At 43.9% G+C, this 25,303-nt stretch overlaps 1 protein-coding gene across 6 annotated transcripts in view; it reads right to left on the reverse strand.

The window, feature by feature from the left end:
* LOC118232480 (ELAV-like protein 2) overlaps window positions 1-21,043 on the reverse strand; it is a 50,250-nt gene extending 29,207 nt beyond the window's left edge. Inside the window, exon 1 of one of the 6 annotated variants that reach the window (XM_035427515.1) lies at window positions 20,626-21,043. The gene's annotated coding sequence lies outside the window, so the exon portion shown is untranslated. Of the gene's footprint in view, window positions 1-18,801; window positions 18,931-19,222; window positions 19,242-20,625 lie in introns of those variants that run through there. The other 5 variants (XM_035427516.1, XM_035427517.1, XM_035427511.1 and 2 more) reach the window with 5 other exon arrangements.
* Between the last annotated feature and the right edge of the window lie 4,260 nt (window positions 21,044-25,303).

The raw sequence follows: 25,303 nt of genomic DNA on the forward strand, positions 1-25,303 counted from the left end.
CTAGCGGTCAGCAGCCCCGGGTCCTGTAGAACCAGTCTGTGCAGGGTCCAGCTAAAACTCAGCACACTGAGCAATTTAAACAGCTGACTGCACCTCTTCCTGGTTTCTAGGATCTGAACTGCTTATCAATTATAAGGTGGGAACCCAAACCAGGAGAAACCTGCAGTGCCCCAGGAATAGGAAAGGGTTTTCAACAGGGAGGGGCAAGGAACTAGGGGGGTCCTGGAAGGTACTTGCAGGGGGTCCCTGGCCAGATCTGATACGCAATGACTATAATCTTTTTTTTTTTTTTTTTAAATATAACCCTCTTAACTTATGATGGGGTCCCTGGATCAGACGGATGAAAATCCCTGGGAGAGGGGAACCCCCTCATGCTGACTGAACTGAGGACGGCATGAAATAAAGGGTAGGCGGGCCTACATGCTGAAAAACGAGAGGCATTGGATCAAATTCAGGCTTAAGTGATTGGCTTAGTCACCAAGGCCCATGGGGCTGGAGAACAGCTCTGCCCCCTGGTGGAGAAACAAGCTTTCTGCACAGCAGCTCAGCACCTATCAGCTCACTCCCATGCTGCACATGCCCAGTAGCTTCCAAGTCCTCTGCAGACACATCATACAAAAAAATACAAATAAAAAAGAAATTTTAAAAAACCCCTAACAGGTTTCTAGCAATCTGAACAAAATCCTAGTCGTTTATAATTCATAAAGGCAAGCCCCAACTTTCAATTGACTGGAAGCGAAGTGTTGAACAAGATTTCATTTGACCTTGGGAGGGGGAAAAAAAGGCCCAATCCATTGCTTGCATTGCTAAATGTTAGCTGGGCCCCCCGTGGATGCTGTACAGGAGTACATCAGGAGGGGAGTGAGGCCTATGGCAGTCTGAGCGACATCGCTAACACAGCCCGGGCCTTATGGGTATTGGTGCAGCCCTCTCCTGTGTGTCTGAGCCCACTTCACCCAGCTGAGAGGCAACAATAGCAGCTTCTGTGGGATTCACAGGAACATTGGAGTACCCCCCCCTCCCCACTCCCAACTGGGGGGGGGGGGGGCACGAATGGCCTTCAGCCCAGATATCAGTAGAGCCTATAACAGTGCATGGGCCAAACTCAGGGGGCGTATAAAAGACTTTATACAAGGTGTGTGTGTGTGTGTGTGTGTGTGTGTGTGTGTGGGGGGGATGTGGTACTAACAGTTGTGGTGATTGGCAGTTGAACCATTTGAAATGTGTGGTGGAATAATCTATAAATCGTACAAACGGCCTGAAGATCTGAGCAGAGGCACCTAAAAAAAAAAAAAAATATATATAAAAAAAGCTTTGCCACACGGCAGGATGAGCTAAAGCAGGGCTGGGATTCCGAAGCTCTTCCGTTATTATTCTATAGTGAGCTGGCGGGCAGCTGCCAGAATGTGTCTGGCGGTGGGGCTGGGCTGTTTGTTTCACAGGGCACAACAAACGCTGCAAAGCATTACATCATTTCAATCTCAGCAGGTTCTAGAGATATGGGTACCAGTGCTTTTGATTTTTCACATCACAAAAAGCCCAAACCTGCACACAAATTACTTTTAAATTCAAGACTGCATTTTATTTGACAGCAGCATTGGGTACGGAAATGTGTCCAGATGTATCATACAAATCAATGCACCTGATGCAGCAGGTAAAACCTTTAGCTTTAATATTTACGGCTTTTCTCGCTGCCACACACAGGGCGAGTCCCCTCCTTCCCTCACCAGGGGTTACAGTGTGCTCAGAACGTGCTCAGAGTGTTAGGGCCGTTGGAAACATTCAGACTGTTTCTGTTCCTGCTAGCAGTGGAGTCCATTAATGCCTTCCCGTGTACAGCACAGCAAACTCAACGCGATGCTGCCACTGTGGCCGCACAGTCAGCTCACCAGGTCATTTGCTCCTTAATTTCTGCACACCAAATTGCCTCCATCCTCCATAAGCTGCTTTTCCTCATATTTTTTAGAAAAAAATCTAAATGAAACCGCTTTCATAACACCTATGTGCACTGCGGCTGTGCAGGCCGCAAGAAATTAGTATCACAGGTCCAGGGTCACGCGAGACAATCACACAGTAATGAGACACTGAATCTACCCTGTGCGCTCTTAGAGGTATTTATATTTCAGTCTAATTGCACAAAGTGAGCTTTCATTTTAACAAGAATGCCTTGCTGCCAATTTTTGAAGGCCATGTCACATTCTGACACATTCTGAGACACATTCTGCAATCTGCACTACCCAATACTAAACTACTGCAGGTACACCTACAGCAGAATTTTGATGAGGAAGGCATTTACAACTTCCTGCTGCCATTTCTAATTAAAGCTAATTCAAGAGCACGTTTCAGTGTGTGCATGTTTCTTTCAGGTTTTTGTCATGAGACTGAGGGTGTGCATCGTGTCTAGAAGTCATTTACTGAACACAATCAGAATTATGTGCGAGGGAGAAAAAAAAGTAGGAAACCAATTCCACCACATCATACTTCAGAAAACGAATTTATTGCATTGCTTGCCTAATGACAGGTCACAGTTCATGTGCCAACACAAGTCAGGCCATTTTATTTTTGCATAATGCATGAGAAAGTCCGTGTGGGCAGTCTTCATTTTGAGTTCCACCCAAGCCCCAGCATGGGGCATTTGGCCCACTCCCACACCCCCTCTCTCCCTGCTCCAGCCATTTCCCGGCCCTGCCTGGAACTCAAACGCACCCCCGTTTCTGGGGCACTGCTTCATCTGTGACGTTTTTAAAAACCCGTGATTTTCTGTCCCTCTGTTTTAAAACTCCCAACGGGATTCACAGGCCCGCTTCACTGTGGAAGCAGCCTGTCAGTTCAAGGTATGCTCAAGTTCCTGCTTTTAGCCTTAAACCCAATGGGAACATAATCCGATCGGACATAACTGCTTATCAAGCTCTGCATATGCAGGCTACACAACAGGGTTAAGAGTTTATTTGCATCACATCAATGCACTTAGCAGATAACTCGATCCAGACCAACTTTCTTTTTTGCTCTACATGCAATCCATTTATACAACAGGATGTTTAGCAAAGCAACACAGGTTAAGTTCCCTTACTCATGGGGCACAGTAGCAGCAGCCCACTTGGAATAAAACCTGCAACCCCTGTGTTGCACACCCAGTTCCCTAACCATTATGTAACACTGCCACCTCAGCCAATAAGCACACTGCAGCAGTCCAGATTGTGACGGCTGTAAAGGCACAGGTTTCCTCTGTGACATCACTGCCACCTCAGCCTATGAGAACATGGCAGTAGTCCACAGCCTGCGACAGCTGTAATCATGCTGGTTCTCTCTGACATTTAGGGAAAGGCTAATGAGGTGGTCAGCCACAAACATGCAATGTGAACAGCACTGCACACATGTGGAAAAAAAAAAAAGTCATAGTATGATCCATCAAAACTCAAAAATGAAGTTTCTTTTTATTCTGATTTTATGCATATTCAGGTGTGTTTGACATTTTTCTGAAATTAACAAAATTCACAGTATCGCAATATACGTGACACTTGCATCACGGTACACACATATAATATTTACAAATTCTTGCCAACACAGCACTAATGCAAAATGCACACAGCGCCATACAACAGATTCCCTGCACGATTCATTTCAATTCCTGTGTATAAAAAAAGGTCATCTAGCCCATCTGTCAGCATGACAAGTGGTTTTCCGTCATCAATCATGGCCACGCTTTCTCCTAAGGATGGAAAACTCATGTGACCACCTTGACACCTACGATGCTTACACTTGTATTAAGGGACACCTGCCACGAGCACATCTAGGTTATTCCCAGAGCTCTACAGTGCTCCCATTTTAGGAGCATTTGCTCCTGAAAATCGAAATAATTTAGGGACACATCTATGAATTGGGGGTGCATTAGGGTACTCCTACATTTTGTAACTTAGGAGCACATGTTCTCCTTGGGAAAAATGTTAGCGTAGAGCCCCGATTCCACAGGACAGACACCATGCTTCTAGTCTCCTGACACATGCACAGATGTCATCAAAGTCTATGCCACAGGCGCAATTAGCCAATTGCCTCTATAACACCGATGCTAGTTAACTCATAGATCTGACCATTTGTACAACAGAAATACAGAAAAGGACAGAACCCTCATCCACCCCTGGTCTATGCCAAGCTAGTCCTAATCAAAATACTTCTGTGCAAAGACATTTCTGCACATCAAAAGCTAGTGTCCCGTGACATCACTGACAGGAATAAGGTCTCGCTGCCCATAATGCTGGGGCGACTCCTCAGAACGTTCAAAAGATGACTGTAGGCACAAAAAAATGCATTTTATGAGTTTCCAGACCAAGGCTGCCCAAGGGTCTGATGGGGAAAAACTCATCTATACTGATGAGGCGGCTTTGAAGAGAGCCCTTCACCATTAAATTCCTCACTTATTTTATGGGTGGTCCAACAAATTCACCATACAATAAACCAGGGGTAAGTGATCTTCAGGTCACCCTTGTAACGAGGCAATTATGGACGATGGCAGTTTCAACTGCCAAAGTATCAAATGCAAATTGCACAGTAATTCTAGACAATGCCAGAACTAGACGCACATAGCAGAAAATAATTTCCCAAATATCAGATTTGCTTTTAAAATAGGACACAGCTCTTACTCCAACTCAAAATCTCACCTTTCTTAAGAGAAAATGAAAACACCGGGCACTGCCCTATTTCCAACACTGCTTCAAGGCGCTAATATTTTATTAGATAAACAGTTGGAAAACACTTGGCAAGCTGCTAACTCTGGAGCCTGCTAAATTATTTTCATGCCTGCAGCCAGCTCCTTCTGTTGCTCCCAGCTCTGTACAGCTTCTTGCCTGGAGCAAATGCCAAGCCTTTCTTTAAAAAAAAAAAAAAAAAAGTTAAAAAATTAATAAACCATAATTAAAACATGATTAAAGATGATATTTACACTGCCTAACGCGCTACGTAGCGACGCCCCGTTTCGACCGGCTAAGCACACTCCCGTGTAAAAGGCTTTGAAGTGCACCAGCGCTCCGGACTCAATCCCACAACGCGCTCCGGGAAGATCTCCGCCTCTGTCCTGAGGAAACCGGAATGGAGCGCCTCATGAATTTTCCATCGGCGCTGCCCTAAAAACCCACGACCTCGACTCACTGCCTGACGCTACAAACCGCTCCCCCTCCACACGCTGGATTCCAAAATCACAGCTGTAAAACCACGCCAGTGTTTCCAGAGGTAGGTCTTTTGGCAGATTTCTGGCAACACACAAGAAATTTATTAATTTTAAAAAAGCACCAATATTCAGAACAAAATCTGAAGTTCACAAGATTAAAAATTTAGATTAGCAAGATGTTTCTTTTGGAAATGATCAGAGACCACTTTTGAAAGAATCTACTGACAAAGTGTTTTAAAAGCATAATCAACTCAAGTCCGCAGCCGATTATGGCTTACATTCTTAATGACTTTCTACACTAATTTAACGCCAAACGGCACCCTCCTCTCGGTAGGCATGGGACACTTGCAGCCAGGGCCCTAATTTGCTCACATTCATAAGCCACACACACCACAAGACTGAAGGGGACCGCACCGTCTGCGGTAACCATGGAGATAATTTAAATTTTCAGAAATTGCAAAGCTGCTTTTTTTTAAGCCATCAAGCTTTGTACATACAAGGAGCACATAACACATCCCACAGTATTTAAAACACACTGAAAACCAGAATGCCAACTGCTCAGGCATTTTAATACATTAGAAACGGCACTGAGTGCCTGGAATGCTTTTACAGAGCATCAGTCTTTGGCTGAGTTCGGACAAACCAGCTTTAGTAATCAGCACTGAAAATGTCCATCTTCATTTGGAATCCGATACAGTTGGGAAGCAAAGTTAAAAGTCCATTTCCAAATTATGTCTGCCCCCCCCCCCTCCCCCCAAAAAAAATACAGACAACACAAGCTACTCGTATTTCCCTCTTCAGACAGCATTCTTAAAACAAAGGTTTCCCTTAAAACTATTCTTGTAGCATTAAGTCGGCAAATCGGTAGGAAAACATGACAAATCTTATTTTATTCTGTTCTTTCATGCTTCATGCTGTTCTTCAAAACCTGCTTCTCGAAAAACTTTTCTGAACGGACAGATTTCCAGCTCAAGGGCTGCCCGCACAGCACGGAGCACGTCTCCACAGCAAGACCTCAGGCTCCATTACGGCTCAGTTTCCTAAAGGCCACGTTCTGAAGGGCACACAGCCCTACTCTACAGCACAGAAAAGCGCCACAATAAATGACCTCTGCAGCTGTGGAACGTCTGAGGCGATCGCTCAGCAGCGCCCCCTGCAGGGACCTGAGGGCAACGCAGGCATTTTCATCCCTCTGTCACACAAACACGGGGTTTGCTCACACGATGGTACGTTTGAAAAACGAGGCCTTTTTCTTTTTAAACGGCCCGGCTTGTTACAGCGATCCCAACAATCCGCTTAGTCAATGTCAGTGCAAGTATGACAGTACATTCAAAAAGTCACTTGAATTGAGAAATTTTACAACAGACTTAACATCAACATAATTTGCTCCAGATAAAGATGATAGGAGTATAATTAGTTTTTTCAAAACACTTTGCTAAATAACCTTGAGCAAAATGGGTTTTATGCCAAGAGTAACCCATTTAATTACAAAAGCTTTAGGTGAATTAAAGCCATGTTTGTTAGGTCCTCTCTGGCTTTAAAATCTGAGCCCGTCTACTACAGAAACGTAGTGATGAAAGAAATGCCACAGGTGGTGAATCAATTGATGAACGCGCCAAATGTTTACATATAATTAAATGCACCCGGAGTGACACAGCATTTCATTACAGAACTCTCCTTACACACACACCGACCGCTGAAGAGGTAAAATCAAATCTAATCAGAATGCCATCTTAAAGCAGGCATTCTGTACGTAAAGAGAGCGGTTTGAAGCTGAATCACAGCCTAAGAAAGCTCGCTTTGAGTCTCACGCTCTTACCCGCAGCTCTGTGCAGAGACAGAGTCTTCCAGCACAATGTGACCGGTTTCCAGAGCTGGCTGAGAACCTTTAGGACCGAAAGCCCTCCATCTCGACTCAGGACCGCACGCGAGCATGCGCCAGCATGCCGCCATTCTGGTCTTGAGTCAAGATGGAGGGCTTTCGGCCTAAAGGTTTTCAGCCAGGCTCGGCGACACCCCACTAGAGATCTGGGGTTGGGGAGCAAGCTGCCACATCACGCGGTGAGGAGTTCCCTCCAGTGCAGTGACAACCATCCCTGCTCCTGGAGATCCACCCTCCTGTAGGTTCTCATTTCAACCCTAATTTGGCACATCTGACTCTGCTAATTAGCAGCTCAACAGGATCTCTGGCTGTTGAATGAGGTGTGCTTTGTTGGCGTTAAGAGTGAAAGCCTACAGAACGGTTGATCTGCAGAAACAGGGTTGGGCAGCCCTGCTCTAGCTGCTGAATGAGGTGTGCTTTGTTAGGGTAGGAGAAAAAAAAAACCTACAGGATGTTAGATCTCCAGGAACAGGGCTGGTTACCACTGCTCTAGTGCGGATCACAAAAAAATGCTTTAGCAGCACTTTCATTCAGTGACATTGCAGGCTGGGACCAAAATACTCACCGGTAAATTTCCACAAAATTTCAAACAGTCAGCCAAATTTGGAACCGAATGCTTCACTGATCCACGGTAAGGAAAACGTGTCGTCATCAGCTGCAAGGCTGACTCACAATAATCAGGCACAATGCATCCAGGACAGCAAATGTACAGCACAAAGATAGATATAAATGTATAAAAGTACAGCACAAACAAGACCATATAAAAGGTCATTAGATTGCTCCTTTCAAAAGGGAAAAAAATGTTGTAAGGGGAGGTAGAGACAACAAATACAACCCGCAACGCAAACATAAAAAAGCACTACGAAACATTCACATTTACAATACAGCGCATTTGTTACAATAAAGTCCCCCGCAGAAAAAAAAACAAAATAAAAGCCAACACGCCCACGGCCCACTCCATTGTCATTAGAGTGACATCACAAGCCCGCTCTGCCGACAGCCTCTGAAGGCTTTCTGTAGCTCGCTCTGGCATTATGAATCTTTCAGGAACACGGCTCTGATACCTCTTCAGAAGGGCCGTGAACCGCACGGTTCGTTCGTTCGCTCGCTCGCTCATTCGAGCGTTCGTTCGTTCATTCCTCGTCTTCACAAAGCCCGTGTCAAGTGAGGTGAGGGTCGCTCAGACGCGAGGGCCACGTTCCCCCCCCCCCCCCCCGGAAAAAGCGAAAGTAAAACGCGCTCGGCGCCCTCGCCGCGCAGGGAGCCGAGCGACCCGCCAAGCCGACGCCCTCGAGGACGAACGCGCCGCCGCCGCCGCGAACGCGAGGAGATCCGCCGCGTTCCCATCCCGTCTGGAACAGCCTACAACACGAACCCCAGAGTCCCTCCCCTCTTCCCTTTCTGTGCTGACGACGTTTCCCAGAACACACAACGTGAATTTTACCGCTTCTCTTGGCAGAGCAATCTCTACACTTCTTTTCTTCTGAACATATTCAAGATTCCGTTGGTTTTTGTCATGGTACATTATATCACATTTATTTGGCAGACGCTTCTATCCAAAGCAACGGACAGAGGTCAGTGGAACAACTACAGAACACAGGCTTCGATAAGGCACAGAGTGAGCCGGTGGAAACAGCTCCTATCTGAGCCCCCAGAGTCGTTATATCCTTCCTGTCGCTGTTCTCACTTCCACAGGGCATTCCCTGGTGCTAATCAACCCCTGGAGTAAATTTAAAGCCGTCCCCAGCGGTGTGGGAAAGCCCGTTTATTCCTACGAGGTCACCTTCACCTGCACGGAGCACCCGACAGGCGGCCGCCATTACCGCCACATCAGCGCGCGAGCACGCGGTTACGCACGGTCAGCGCGACAACCAATAAAAATCTGCCACACGGTCTGACATCCGCACGCGTTGCTCTCCACAATAAGACTCCCAATAAGAACTCATAAAACCGTACGCTCTTGTAACTGCATTGAGCTGCTAAAAATCTGCCTAAAATCAGTTCAGACCAGACCAAGTAACCATTTCTAGGTAGGTAACCCAACAGTGACACGTCATCCACATCATAACTCCATTCAAAGAGATGCGCACACAAGTGACAGCCGTCGATAGGGCCCTGCACATTTTGGACACTGTCTGGGTTTTTATTATCGGTACGTGGAGGTACGCGTGTGATGCACTTTGCACAGGAAAAGGGCCATGTTTACACACACTCACAAGTCACACAGGCCACTGCCCGATCCTTCAAAAAAGGGCTTCGCTGTTAAAGATGCATTTCAGATTATTCAGACAGGTCTGGAAGTACACAACAATATGAACAAAACTTCTAAGGAAAATTTCCCTTTTCAGCATTTTAAAAGCACAGCCAAGATGGAACAAATGCTTACTGTTTATGACAAAGGGAGGACAGTGCCCCCACTACGCACTGACAGAAAAGGGGAAACGTGCGCCATATCCACGCTGACTGGCCAGTGCGGTCACATCCTCAGCCGGCACGGGCACTACGGTCACCCCCGCCTTTCCACGCTGTGCACGTCCGCGCCGCCGAAACGCAGATTCGACTCGACAACTGTCCCGCGCTGGCCTTTCTGCACCGCTGAACACCACTGTTTAAAATCCTACTTCTGCCCCTCTGTCCCGTCCAGCCATCCGAATCTCAGCTCCTCAGCCCGTTCCCCCTGGTCCCACACGACAGACGCGAGGGACCACAGCCGTGAACGATGCACGGCGGTTTGCACAAACGATGCAGCCCGTGACAGCTAGGAGGAGGAGGCCTCCCCCCCTTCCCCTTTCCCCCCCGCTTTATTAAAGTAGGACGGGTCGATCAAACAAGCCACAATTCACAAGTCGCATTTAAAACTCATAAGAGCAGGCCCGAAACTTTCTCCAAGAGCATCAGCCCAATTACACAACTGACCTTTTAAAAACTGGACTTTTTATTCCCCCCCCTCCTCCTCACAGAATAAGGCATTTCAGTAGCCGTCAAGGGTTTGTCCTGCCAAAGAGCTCGCTCCCATGCTACACCGATGTGACTGTCTGGCTTTAGTGTCCCAGATCCTGTGGCTGAATGAACTTTTGTGTGGGTGTCTTAAGGACCATTACTACAGTATTTTTATTCATTGTTTTTCAGCATTTGAAAGCAGAGCTCTTTCAGGTAACGGACATAGAGAAACGGCAGTGTGTTTTGTCTGCTATCAAATCCTTACAGTGGCAGCACCGAACCAGGCTGGTGTTCCCCTAAAATGACACCTCCCAGTAAAAGGAGGGAGAGATTTCCCAAATGCCGTAATGGGTGGAGCCAAAAACTCGAACCACTTGAAGACACAAAACCAAAATGACAGAGGCGCATACAGGGAGAGCATGGCTGCTCTGTCCATACTGCGTCTCAACATTGCCAAAAGAGAGGGAGACTCCACAAAATTGTAGAAGAGCGTTTCCTGGTCCACAGCGACAGTTTGTCTGCAGTCTGCCTGCATGAGCAGCACACAGTGCACTCCCAAAAATAACAAAAATGAACAGCGGAGTGAAGATGAGCACCTAGTGGCAGAGACCATGGCTTCCACACACTTCCGAATGTCCCCAATACATGGACAACTTTGTACTAATTTGATCAGGTATTTCAAACTAGGGGAAAAAGTGATATAAATTTGTTTTAAAAAAATCTATTACCAAGCCATTTAATGCATGGTGACACGCAAGAAAAAGCTGCGCTGTCTAACTGTCTAATCAAAATAAAGGTTGGTGATGCACAAGGTGATTGACAATTTACAGTTGTACAGTTTAGCTGCAACTTGTAGGTCTGTGCAGAGCAGTGTAGGCAAGTGCACCCTGAATGCTTGCACAACCAAATATAAACACGAACACAGACACCGGGCTCCACCTTTAATGAGCCGAAGGGACCGGGTCACATGCACGGCTGGGATGGCACGTCAGTTGCCAAAACCTGACTGTGTCCAGAAGGGGGCGATGTCAACCACTGTCCCTCAGGTAGTCATCGTAATCACCGTTTGGATCAGCCTTTAACATTAAAAAATGTTGCACCATAACTTTGATTTGAGAGAAGTGCACTGCATGCTTACCAAATGCAGAAAGAAGCCAATTGGGGGGTGGGGGGGGGGGGGGGGGAGAATACTCTGGAAAGGATTTTTAAAAAGCTGCCCTCTGGCGAAATGAAACTCGCCCTTTAAAAAGAAAGCAGCAGCAGCAGCGAGCGATCGTGACACGGAACGCGAAATCTGCCTTCCCATGTTGCCACTGCCACCCGGGAGCGGCGAGCGAAACGATATTAATGATGTGTGTGGACGTGGGCCCGTGTTGGAACAGCCTGATTAAGCGGGCGGGTGGGGGGAGGGGGGAGGAGAGACTGGGGGGGGGGGTGATGGGAGAAGTGTCCAAACAGGCCTTCTCAGCCTGTGACTACGGCCCAGCATCCCTGTGGGGGACTGTGCGGTGAAGCACGCCACCCGGGGGGGGGGGGCAGGGATCACACAGCGCAACGCAACAGCCTTCCCACGCCGACCAGCCCCAAACCCCACCCAGCGGCAGGGACGGGACCGTTCCCCGCTCCTCCAGATTAAATCAGGGAAAGACGTTATTTCACAGAGCCTGAACATCTCTGGAGCCATTACCATCTCTCTCAACACAGGCGGTCAGGGGGCGGACTCTGGATGTACGCGCTGACGATGCGCTCGAGCCGACAGTGACATTCAGGGTCTGAAAACCGATAGGTCTCCATTTCACCAGCAAGGCTAAATGTTACTTTACCAGCATCGGCACCTTTTATTTCTTCAGCAGCTTATTTTAACACACACACACACACACACACACACACTTCAAAGAAAATGTGCACTGAAATGTGCTCGATCCAATCCTATCGCAGCACCGCATCAATGTATGCAAAAAAAAATGAATATGCAGAAATGCTAAATGAAAAAGATTAGATTTGCCTGCGCACACTTAAGGTCATTTCCAAAGCTCGCACGTCGGCGAGATGAAAAACGAAGGAGACTGTTGGAATACACAATCACGGGATCCTTAATCAATTACTCAGATCGGCATTCAAATGCTTGTTAATTAAAAAAAAAAAAAAGAAAGAAAATGAACTGAGCTGGCACCGTCATCAATATTCATGAGGCAGAAGCCTGCATAAAATAATTCACTGATAACAATTTTGCTACGTGGAAGTGCGAGGGAACACAGCTCTTGGCAGCCAGCGGAACACACACAGACCGGTGGGTTTCACGGCGCTTTGAGAGAACCGCTTTGACTGGTTTTTTAATATTCAACCTTGGGAGCCACAGAATCTGAAAATCAAATGAATGCACACTGCTAATGCATTAACCGTCTACGCAACCGGCTTACTTAATAAAAGTGGTTCAGGGTATGTGCCTTTACTGTAACCTTGCATTAGCGAGCTAGCCATCAGCCAGAATCAAAAATATCACCCCCACGGTGATGCCAACATTTGATTCCATTTATTGTACTATAGGTTTGAGAATCACTTTATTTTCACTTGAACAGCAACACTTGTGAACTTCCAGCAGACGGAAAATGTAAGTTTCAGACGGAGCGCAACACGGATGTTGGGAAATGAAAACGTATTACGTTTTTTTTTTTTTTTTTTTAAATGCGTTCTTGCACTTCACGCTGTGCGGGATCTTACCTTCTCGACAGACACTGGCGTCTCACCCAAATCAGTGGCCAGATTTCACTTTTAAGCCCGAAACGACCGTTTTGACAATAACACTGAGTCCAAGTGAAAAGTCACAGTCACAGCTGACGTGAGGCGTTTCTAAATTTGGGCGGTTTAAGCAGCCGCAGGGGTGTGTGTGTGTGTGTGTGTGGTGGGGGGGGGGGGTGTGAAGAGCATTAACATGCATGTGCCAGGGCTGTGCAGGCAGGTCCGGGCCCGCAGAAGCAGTGCCCGCGGGGGGCGCACACACACACGTTTCTGAGAGGGGGGGGGGGAACAGTGCCACCGCCCCGTCACTCTGCACCGCCGAGCCTCTCGCTCAGACAGATGGCCGAGCGCGGCGGGAACGGCGGGGTCCGCGGGCCTGCCAGGGGAGATCATCCGCGGAGCTCTCGCTGCGAGCCGCGGGGAAGCAGCGCGACCGCGGAGCCTCACCGCCCAAACCAGCCGCCACCGTCCGCCGCCGGCATATTGCTGCGGCACAACACTAAAACCCCCGCGCCCGTCTCCCAGGGCCCAGAACCCTCCGCGGCATTATAATCTAACATACACGCAGAGGGGGAAATATATACAATAACCTGGATCTGGCCATGAATTCTGTTTAGGATCGATTCGGTTTTGATGCTATAAAAGTCCATTAAGAAAATGTCCGATTCCATTTCTGCGTTTTATATTGCGGGACCCTGTACTGTTTTCCGCTCTGTTTGCACAAAGCCCACACAGCCCCCACAAAGTCACTCAACCAATAGTCAGTTAAGCATTCACAGACCGAGCCCTATATACGACAAAGCAGTGGGCTACCAACGCAACAGGAACAGCTTCGTCACATCGCAGTACGGTAGGGAGGGACGGGTTAATTCAGCCAGGGTTTCTCAAGTTACCGCAACATGAGCGCCCCCTGGCTAATCACCAAATAACTACACGTTAAAAGCTGTCAAGAGATTCTCCTGACTGGCGCCAGCCCTCCCATGGTAAATGGTCATTAGCGCACACGTTCCCACGTACTGGTGCAAGTGGCACAGCATTCACAAGAGCACACAACTACTGGCAGTTGTAGAAAGGGCTTGCCAAGTACAATAACCCAATTAAAGATTCCGGAGAATGCAACGGCACAGCTAGGCTCACTGACGCATTAGGAAATGGTTCATCGTCTATATTTGCCTACTGCTGACTCGCCTGCATCTTAAAATTGCCCGTTTTAAATGTGCCAATTGCAGCAGTTGGCCGAATTCAGATCCAAAAACTGGATTGAGGAAGGGATTACCTCACAGGGAGGAAAAGGGGAGGGGGGGAATTTAGCTCACTGAATTCAGTACCCTTTTCTGAGATCGCACAACCATAAATGGAAGCAAGCACTGCAAACTATTTGTTTTCAATGAAATTGGTCATCTTTTGTTAATTTAATGGAATCTAATTTATACATGGCCATTCAATTTTCTGACAGGAAACAAGCTAATTGTGGGGGGGGGGGGGGGAGTGCACATTCACCACACGAGGCAGGAAGCAGCGGCCAACATGCATGGAGTGTGTTCTGGCTGTGACGTCCTCTGTGCTAATGCAATTAAGTGGGGCATTTCACAAAAATGTACTTAATGCTTGATAGTTCGCCCAACCCGGGAATGAAACAGAGGGTTAATCGTAGGACGGTCTCTTCACATTAAGAATCAATGCACTGGGCAACCAGTGGCTACATGTTGAACACCTACCATTTAGCATTAACAGCAATGGTATAGACCTGTGCTTATTTTTGCTTTGAACAAGGTTCTCCAATTTAAATGCATGCTAGGTGTGGGAGAGCAGCCAAGTGGATAAGGATATAAACTGAAGGTGAAATTAAAAATGAAAAATGAAAAAAAACAAAAACTAAGTGACCTTTTTCGACTAAAATGCACATAATTCTAGCTTAATACCAGCTAATACTAGGAATCCAAGTTAATCATTCAGAAGTATCGTATCACGTGTACTAAATGTGTGTGCAAACACCTACAAGCAATGGCCGACAAACAGACCTTTATTTCAGGCAAACTTTTGAGAAATTCCAAATGAAACGCATGCATTATATTCACATGGTTTCACATCTGCAACATTCAGCTTCATCACTAGGCTGTGCACATTCATTTCAAAAGCCAAATATACTTTAGGTTTTTGTACGCACATCTAAAGAAATAGTTCATCTTTGTCATTTTGCACTAATGTATGCAGAAGTAGTAATGCTATTTGGGAGTGTTTAGACCAGAGCAGCCCAACCCTGTTCTTGGAGATATACCATCCTGTAGGTTCTTGCTCCAGCCCTACAAAGCACACCTCAGTCAGCAGCTAGAGGTCTTTTTGAGCTGCCTATTAGTAGAATCAAGTGTCAAATTAGGGTCTAAAATGAAAACCTACAGGATGGTAGTTCTCCAGGAATAGGGCTGTGCAGCCCTGGTTTAGGACTGTCCTTATTTTACTTTGTTGAGTATTTAGAAACTCCAGGATTTGGCACTAAATCATTCTGCAACATGAATAAAAATCAACCAATAACAAAAAGATCCTTCTTTTTTAAAGAAAATCCCTCGAGAAGACAGCTTCACGAGGCAAAACAAACAGCAGGGGGCAACCATTTTGCAATTACTGCTTAGAAACAAGAAAGTACCAGTTCACCAGTTACTGCAGGGGCCGTTTTGGACATTCAGTGTAGTGATGAAAGACCTTATTACCACATTCAAGACTAATGTCCTGCATCACTGGGTAGTAGAGGTCAAATTTACCCCCCACACACACACACACACACACACACACACACACCTTTTCCTACTTGAAACCCAATTTCCCCACTTATGAGAGCAGGAGTGGGCGAGACGGGCCTTGGCAGAGTTATTTTCCAGAGAAGCATAAGACAGGTTTCCAATGTGAGGCCCGAGCACAGTCTGTGGGCGAGGGACCCACGGTGAGTGCTGGTCCAGGACCACAACGCGCTGACCACACAGCGCACTCACAACATCAGCATCCAGGGGAAGGGTGAAGTGGGTGCGGTGGAGCGGGTGAAGCAGGTGCAGATGTGGGGGGGGGGGGGGGGGGGGGTCGGTGCAGGCTTTCCCCCACCCGACCTAGCACCCCCCAAACAAATCCCAAATCTTTACACAGGCCAGTACAGCAGCTCCTCTGCATGTTATGTTGTGTCAGTGTTCTTTATTTCGAATGCGTGCGTCTGGATTTTACATATATAAACACAATAATATATAAACTCTTATTCGGTGTTTGATCTTTGACTTTGAAAAATGTGTGTTCATTTTTTAACAAAGCCGGGTCAGCCCCGTAAAACATTCAGAAATAAACTGCACCCCTAAATCAAAAAAATGTTCAAATAATAAGTCAAGTTGAAATATTCTACATGTCTTTATCCCCCCATATCCTGACACAATAAAAGCATGAAATAAGCTGACTAACAGGCTTAAACGTACATCCAGGCCCACAGCTACGGTTGTATAAGCAAACAAAGAGTAGCCAAGGTGACTTGTATGTGAAGCTGAAGACTTAACAAAAGCATGACATTTGATGTGAGGGATAAGTAGACCAATTCAAGTTTGACTTGAATACCAGATTAAACAAATCTTTTTGAGCAGGTGGAAGTGGTACATTTTGCTGGCTTAGAGCAAATAAAATTTTTATTCTTTAAATAAAAGCCAGGGATATATGCTAGAACTCCGCATGATCGTGAATGCAGATTCAACCAACCACTGAGAACTCCCAAGGATTTCTAGTTCCCTTTAAATCGACACAAAACTGGGATGGGGAGCAAAACCAATTCAGCCAAGGCAGTTAACAACTTGTACACCATTACAGAAGAAACATAAGATATTCTTAACAAGAGGGCAAAGCACTATTGCGCATGCTAGTCCCATTTACGGTTCCACTCTCAATACTTGACTGTAGAGACAAGGTCAGTATCTTCCTGTCAAATAAGCTTGCTAATTTGATATCATTGAAGAACAACACTCACTTGCTAAACTGCCATGACAACTCCCGTCTATTCATGAACGATACACTGTAGGCCTGCCTACCAACTGTAACCAAAATGAGCTGGGTAAGACATTACCGGAATACCTAACCATTCTTGTCAAAAGGCTCGGGTCTAGAACATCCCTGTTTCTTGTAGATATCAGGGTAGCAGTACAAAATACAATTTCTCATTTTCAACATGCCGATTAGGGTGTCCTGCTGTAATTCACACATTACATCCACCACCGCAAGGACCAGTTCCAGTCAAAATGTATCACCATCTATACACTGCAGCATCAAATTCTGTTTCAGATTATGTTAATGAACATCACACGTACCCACCCTCAGTGTACCGTATTAAGATCCTAATAAGATGAACTGCTATGATTTCAGCAAAGAATTCCACTACAAATGTTAGTTATTCTAATTCCTCATTACTATGAGCCTCAGTCAAGTACTCACAACAACAAAATATGCTATCTGAACTCACTGTCAAACCGAAGGCAGCTTTGCATGTAAAATGTGTCACTGGTAGATTTTATTTCAACATTCAAAGTGCAGTATAGGTTGAAGGGGCTAACCCTTAACCCCTTAACAGGCTCTGCTTATGGCAAAACTAAATCAAAACCGGGAAGAAATCAATTGCAGTCCCCTAAAACATTTCAGTCACCTGTTGCAGTTCCAAATAATGTGGAAAGCAGGGCGGGACCAAAAAACACACACAAGCTATTTCCGTTAGAAAACCGTTTCCCCATTTAAAGACAGTCTAAGACCATCATTAGTTTGTGAAGGTGCACCTGTTTAGCGGCCATTTTAAACGTCCAGAAACCACCGATCCTTTCCCCAAACGCTAACAGGTTAGTTTTTTTGTGATGATTACCGGTGGCAACTGGTGCATACCTCATAACGATTTATATAATAAAAAGTTAATCTGCCAAGTCGAAAATGCAAGTACCAAATGTAAATTTCACCATTATTAGACTATATAAGCAAGCCCAACCGCAGTCGGTTTTGGTGACGTTAAACCAGGTCAGCCCTCCAAATTGGGCTGTCTAGCTAGCACATAACAGGCAAAGGAATTTTGATTTGAAGCGGCGGAAACTATTTAAATGGACATTTATCAGAGTGCACTTCCTCTTCTTGAACCTGATCAGTCATTCTCCTTTGGCAAATCCTAGGCTACCACTAGCTGGTTTAAAGTTACTAACAATTTAGCAAGCTAACCGGGTAGGTGACTTCACATCGATCTGCAACTGCAAGTCTCTACAATAATCTCGGACACCACGTCGGGGCGTAGCACTGCAAAATATACAACGGCGTTTTTATTGCATATATTACAACCGTGACGACGTAAGCTCTTTTTGTAGGAGTAACGCAAGCTTTGGGAATATATTGGACACTTGTATTTTACTAGCATACCACAACGACCAATGGTTATGGTCACACTGATGAAAAAATAAACTACTTAAGGTTGTGCGCCCCCAAAAGCGCTACCAAGTTAGCCAACAAGTTAAGGTGGTAAAAGCCATTTTAGCAGGCGAAATCCAGCTGCCTAAACAGGCGCTACGACTACGACCAGTTCAACACAAATGAGCGTGAAGCTAAACAGATGCATATTCGCAGTAAGTTGTCAGCAATGAAAGGTTTATTTTACTTCTTTACTTAGTAACTTTTCAAATATGTTCTCTGTAGAAGACCGCCCCCATATTTCAAACAAACTGACGACCAAATGTGAATTTAACCAATTAGACTAGCTGAATTGAGACCATCTGCCGCTAGCTAATGTTAGCAAACGCCAGAATTTCAGAAGGAAAATTTAGAAATTCCAAGCTAGCTAGCTACCAGTAATACAAAAATTATATTATGGGTTTCCCTTTTACATACTTTTAAGGACATTTGCGGTTAATAAGGCCAAAAGACGAGTTTTTCCTTAAATAGCCAATATTATTAGCTACGGCTAGCTAGTTACACAGGCAACTGGAGAAGTCCCTAAACTTATTCCCAATGCGCAGGACAGTTAGCTAGCTTTACATCATATTTAATCAATACCGAACCAGTGATGAAGCATACAAATTATAATTTCCTTTACCTTGGTTGATAAATACAGCTCACAACGGTCTTTAAATAACTGTAGACCCATAAAACAAACGCCTTCAGTCGTCGTCCAGGTCTAACAGGATACTGAATGGCTGAGGGGGGTGAGGGGCGATGGCGGGAAATCTAGCAATGCAAACTGGCAACCTAATCAGCCAATCACAGAGGTCGCTCGCCGCACCTCTTAATTGAAAATATGTTGTACCCTATGAACTAATAATGAGCTGCCTTCTATTTGGGGTGGGCGATGTATTCTAGAATGCATAAGTATTTTAATTTGTTTCAGGTGCACTGAGATTTAGTATCTTTTTGCAAACATTTCAAGTAGACTATCTGTTAAAGCCCAGTGGCCTAATGAAGTAGCATTCTAATCTCATTTAAAGAAGATAAAAAAAGAAAACAGTAGCTTAGCCTACCTAAGGCGGAATGAGACAGTAACTGAGGATGTTGCTAACGTCAACGCTCTTCAGCACCCTCAACTTTGGTATCGGAATATGGTAGCCTATATGAGAGTGCCAATTGAATCCAGGTGTAGTCCATTCTATCAAGGGAACTGGCATGCTGCTTGCTCTTCAATGATCTCAAATTAACCGTTTTCGTGATCCGGGATTTGCAGAGATCATCAGTTTTACTTGTTCTGTTGTATGAAGACACACAAATAAGCACTAGCACACAACACCATGATACAGAAAATGTACGTCGCCAGATGCGTAATAGGTTATTATAACGTCCAAATGAATACGCAGAAGAGGAACTATTTCAATTCAGATAAGGTCGTTGTGTCCCGTTGAAAAATGATAGCTTAGTAAACGTGTAAGATACATTTTAGTGGGTAGTCTACATATTTCCTTTAGCCTACATTTACATTCTGCAGTCTATTGTGAACCGTAGGCTATCTCAGTAGCCTACCAGTGAAGGAACGGGAGCTTCGATTCATATAGGCTAGACTCGATTTCCGCCTGTGTGTATGAACAGTTTCCATCGCCAACGGTGCAGGTGTAGCCCATTTGACGGCATTCTAATTGCCATAGCCTACGAGAGGACGTGTTGAGATATGATAACTCGTTTCAGGTAGCGATGAATACTGGCCGTAATTGACACTACACCACATGAGTTATCCATTTAGCCGAGCAAAATACTTTTCCCCATATTTCTGGGGCATGGGAAATATCATTAAGTTTTGAATCTAGTGCTTTGCCGAAAGTTAGGCTACATTTCAAGAAGACATTTTACAATAGGCTACCATGTAATATGCTGCATAGAATAATCGTAAAAATACTATGGAAACCATTACCAACATTCTCATTATGAATGAGAAACCCATTTAATCTATTTAACACCACTAATTCGTATCTGGCGTAAATGAAACAGAATCATCTTTAACTGCGTTCTTGTAGCCGTGTGCTTGGTGATGTAGCTGCACGCTCGCATACTGACACGCACACACGGAGCTAGACAGCTAGCAACGGTCTTACACGCGACTGTAGTCATTGAACAAACTGAAGATGTACAGGTTTTTTAGAAGAAATAGTGGCCGCACAACGGGTAAAACAAAGAAACAGCATTGTCAACTACTGTCAGCCCCACATTCGTATGATTTAGAAGAATACAACAAAATACAAAATCAACACGAACACAAAATATAATTGTCACTGCTGGAAAACAATCCATTTAATAACGGTAGGCTATCAGCCTTGTGTCAGGGGAAAATATCAGCAATAATACTGCAACCAATAGGCTATCAATAGCTGCCCTAGTCCACTAAACTGTCAGTATCACAAAATATGTTTTATATTTAAAAAAACTTAAAATGTCTTACCGTTTCTATAAATGAAAGTTACGGATGTCCTTAGTATTAGCCAAATAGTATTTCTTTAAAAAGATGCGAAACAATAAAGCACTAAGCACGAATTTACAGGATGAATTCCGCCTCTGCTTAAACTTGCGAACACAAAATAAATAAACAAGACTGATGAAATGAAATATTTATTCAAATGAAACAAAGTACACAAATGGAATCCCTTTCAGCTAATGATTTACGTAAATAAAATGAAAAATAACTGAAGAAATAAAAGAAGGAATCAAATAATTAAAAAAGAGCCGGCTTCTGCCTCTCTCTTTACAGGTTCGCCACAAAAATGAGCGACATCACTAAGTGAGAACTGAGCAACGGAGGAGGTTGTCTTTAAATGGAAGGTAGTTCTGCCGGTGGATATATAGAGCCGTATCACAGCAGCGCCATACCTCTCCGCCCTTACTGAGCTACAGCCATTGAACCCTTACACATGGATACACACGCACGCGGAAGTATATGTTCAGGAATAGCTCCAACTATACGAGATGCTTCATCCAATTGGCTACATAATGCCGTCTTGAGTCGTTCCTTACAGCCAGCTCGAAAGGCTACTGCTCAGTTTCACTGTCAATCATTGTGATCTTCAGCGTCCCGGAGAAAGCAAGTTGAATTATCAAACAAAGCCTATAAACGTGAGAGAGGAAGGTGTGTGAGGGAAGGAATACTGAAATATTTACTATTATCCTGTCTTTCTCTACCCTGTAAAACAGGACAGCGGATAACGTTTTCTTTTATGCGTATTTTCAGCAACCTACTTCATGTAAAGGAAAAGCAATAGAACGACGCAACCCCAGCGTCATTTTAATAATATACGAAAATTCTCTTAAACCTTTATTTTATCACTGTTTGTCGTCCTAATTTTCTTAAGTCACGTGGAGTAAATGGCCCGTTCGTTAAAAGGCAAAACGTGGAATTGTATTTCAGCGTTTTTATACACATTTCAGCGGTTTTATCATATTTCGCATATTTGTGGGCTACAATACATATCAAGTATTGATTGGGCTATTTCCCTATTGATGCACACTTCGTTTCTTTAATTGTTCATTTGCCTGATAGCAATGAACAATTAACCAAACAGAAGGCTAGGCTAAGTTTCACGTTGAATTATAGCCTAAAGCCTTATGAACACATGGACATACTGCATTGCATGCTCCCACTTTTCCACCGAGATGAAGAACCCAGGAATGTAAGTACGTTAGTTAAATTTGGACAATATCGAGGTGTGATACGCTATTGATGGATGAGATCTCAACGTATGATTACTTAAACGATAACCGTACACAGGTGCCTTGTAAATCTAAATCTCGTATTAAAAAGGTCTAAGAGCCGTGGGAGAAGCGGAGGTTTCAATATTTCAGAAGGCTAAGTAGCCTACACACAGCAGTCAATTAATTTGGTAAGACGTTATTGACGTTATTGTTACGGCCGTCTATGAACGCTCTGCTTATTTTTGCATTGCAATATCAGCCTTGATACTTTGGTTGGATATTAATATTAATCGTTTCTGGCACATGGAATTTGACATATTTAACTGGAAATATGTGCACATATAATATGGGCGAGGTAGGCTACATTTGTTTCGGTCTTTTGCTAACCCAACCGTCTTTAAGGAATTCATAAGGTTTCCGGAGGCAATTTGAATTCCGTGCGTGTAGAGTTCCATTTATTTATTATGTATCAAAGTACCCCCGCCCACACACATTTTCGTCTAAACCCGACCCCAAGCAAAGAGATTTCAATTCATTCAAAGCAGATGTAAGCTGTGTTACACGGCAGCCATAAAAGTTCGAGATGAGCGTTCAGCACCAAGGACAGCAATCGGAATGGCTGGACAACTTGGCCAGGGTTTTCCTTCATTCTCAGTCCGAATTTATATCTTGTATTTTTATTTATACATATTGAGTGCAGATTTTGTTAAAGAATAACTTAATGTACTTGTCTATGAATAATTATTTTTTTGGCATCTTTCCAAACTCGATGTAAGGCGAATCTTAATACTGCATTTATTTTTTCTTTTGATTTGCTTGGTTGATTGTATGTGATTTTGTTGGTAATTTCTTGTCTCTACGATCAATAATCATCGAAGTCTGGAAGACTTGAAGAAAAATACACTTTGGCCAGTTTGCCCTGAATTACAGAATGTGTACTCGTTGGACCATTTAAGATTATTTTGTAATGAGTGATATTTCTTGGAGTCAGTGAATGTTACACATGACGCCAGTAGACCCATTTCGATGTCGAACTAATCAAAATGTTACGTTGTCGTTTAGTATGCATCGCGCTGAACTTGTTTCACTGGAATTTAACTCCAGTAAAAACAATAAACCGGAGGCAGAGGAAGGGAGGAATTTCGCAAAACCTGTTGTATGACGTTTACATGCCATCTTTCATTAAACGTAAAAGCGTTAGAAAGTTTTTTCTTCAAACAGAATCTCGTGCAAATAAGCATCAACGTTTTGTTTACGCATTAAGTAGCCTGTAGCCTATTTGTGATCAAATGCATTTGAAACATCGCAGAGACTATGGCACGCACAGTAGGCTAAACAATGCCTTAGTTTGTATCAAAACGGCTTGAGGTCCGTGGAGAGCGAGCAGTAGAAACAGCGGTCTTATCAGCAGACTGCAGAGATGGTGATGGCTCAAGAGGTCCTCTGCTGATAATGACTTGAATAGGTTTGCAATGCACCAAACTTCACGCTTGATAAGAAACAAGCCATTGGCGACGAACAGAGCGGCGTATATTATCGGTGCTGTAAATTAAGAAATTCAAATTCAGGGTTGTGAAGAGCCTACGGCTGGTAAAAGAAAATATCAACAATCTGATTATTAATATATATGACTATTAATATAATTATATTCTAAAAACGATGTATGTAACACTGCACAATTTCATGTCAGAAAAACAATAAGACTAAATAATTCTGAGGAAAAGAGGAAACGTGAATATATATCAGTGACTATCAACTACTGTAGCATATTCTTCCATAGTTTTCATTTAGTTTAGAACCCCCCATATTACCCCTGTGCAACACACTTAAAACGATAAAACGTTGGCAATTCATCTAACATATGGGCTATTTTACACACCTCAGAAATCACTAGCCCACCCTGTAAAAAATTCCACAAATCACTGTATTGTTTTATGTTATTCTTAGCTCGACGGTGTTTCACGCGACAGTAGGCCTATTTGTTATGTCACGTGCCATAGCAGGAGGAGGATTGCAATTGTAATAGGTTCTACTTTATTTGCCGTGTTTTGAATGGCTATTGGTAGGCTGTGACGCTGGCACAGTCCTGACAGTGTTTTTATGTTGCTTCAGTTCTGAAAATGCATTGAAATCAGCAATGCAGGAATAAATATTTATCAAGCGTGCTTCAGATTTTGTAAACACGTCCTCGGTGTTCGCACACTGTATTCCTTCAAAGAAATGTGTGTCATTTTTCAGGTTGCCACATATGCTGAAGAAATGTGTCATACATCTCTATATTATGATTCTATCAAAGGTAGGCTGTGCTATAATATCAATAGAACATTTCAGTGTTCAGCTACTGTTCAGCTACAGTATGACCAAGTGCTAACAGGTGACTAAACACTGATAAAAAGGCCATACACATTTCCCTTGAGCCTTTGCTGCTTTTGTGTCAGCAGTTCAATGGCAAAAGCATCTCACACACTCACAAAACCAGGTTGTTAATCTTCTTATTTCTGCTAATTTGATGCAAACTTTATTGATAATAATCATAGTTGACTTACTGGTGTATGTGAAAATCAACAATGAAACCAAAATATTGCAGCTGAAGTTGTAATATCCTATTTAGTATCATGTCTTGGTTTATGCAAGTGGAAACCATGATGTTTGTGCATCTTTTCCTATTTTAGTTTTTGAGTAGAAGTCAACCATTTCTGGCATGCTGTGTTGTCATTTCAAACAATTCCTTAAAAATATAATCACTGGCAAAATTGTAGGTTTCAGCCAGACCTTCATGTGACCTTGTTCTGCTCTCTGCACATAATGAAACCCTTTCTAACAAGAATGCATTCTGCTGAGTGGATTTACCTTCTCTATAAATAGTAATTAGATGTGAAGAGCAGCTCTAATCAAAGCAGGTCTCATTCTGATACACAAAGAAAAGTGAAATCACAAACTACTTTGTTTTTGAAGAGCAACAATTATAATCAGCCCTCTACATTTGTGGGGAAAATATACATGCTCGTTACGTATTTACATATGATTAGGATAAAAGAAACTTATTTAAACTAAAATGGAGTGCACATTAGCGAGTGTTTATAAAACCAGAGTACACCGTTACGCATATTATTGAGTTTATGTTGACATATAGAGTGCATTTCAATTATATAACTGTTCACTTGAGACCTAAATGAATAAATAAGGTTTATTTATATGATTATGTAATTCATAGATGAACGTTTATAGAAGAAAAGCTGTTTCTTGTTGACTCAGAACTGCTTCTAGTTCCTGAGAAACAAAAATGCACATGTCTGTCCTCAGGAAATAACACACACATCCCTTGTAAGATCCTTGTCTCAGATACATTATCTCTATGGTACCAAGTGACAAGTACAGCGAGTACACATGAAAAGGTTTTGCTTGCCAAGGTGGTGACCCTGCAACCTTTTGAA

This window comes from Anguilla anguilla, chromosome 7 (genome assembly GCF_013347855.1).
Source record: "Anguilla anguilla isolate fAngAng1 chromosome 7, fAngAng1.pri, whole genome shotgun sequence".
NCBI classification, from domain to species: Eukaryota; Metazoa; Chordata; class Actinopteri; order Anguilliformes; family Anguillidae; genus Anguilla; species Anguilla anguilla.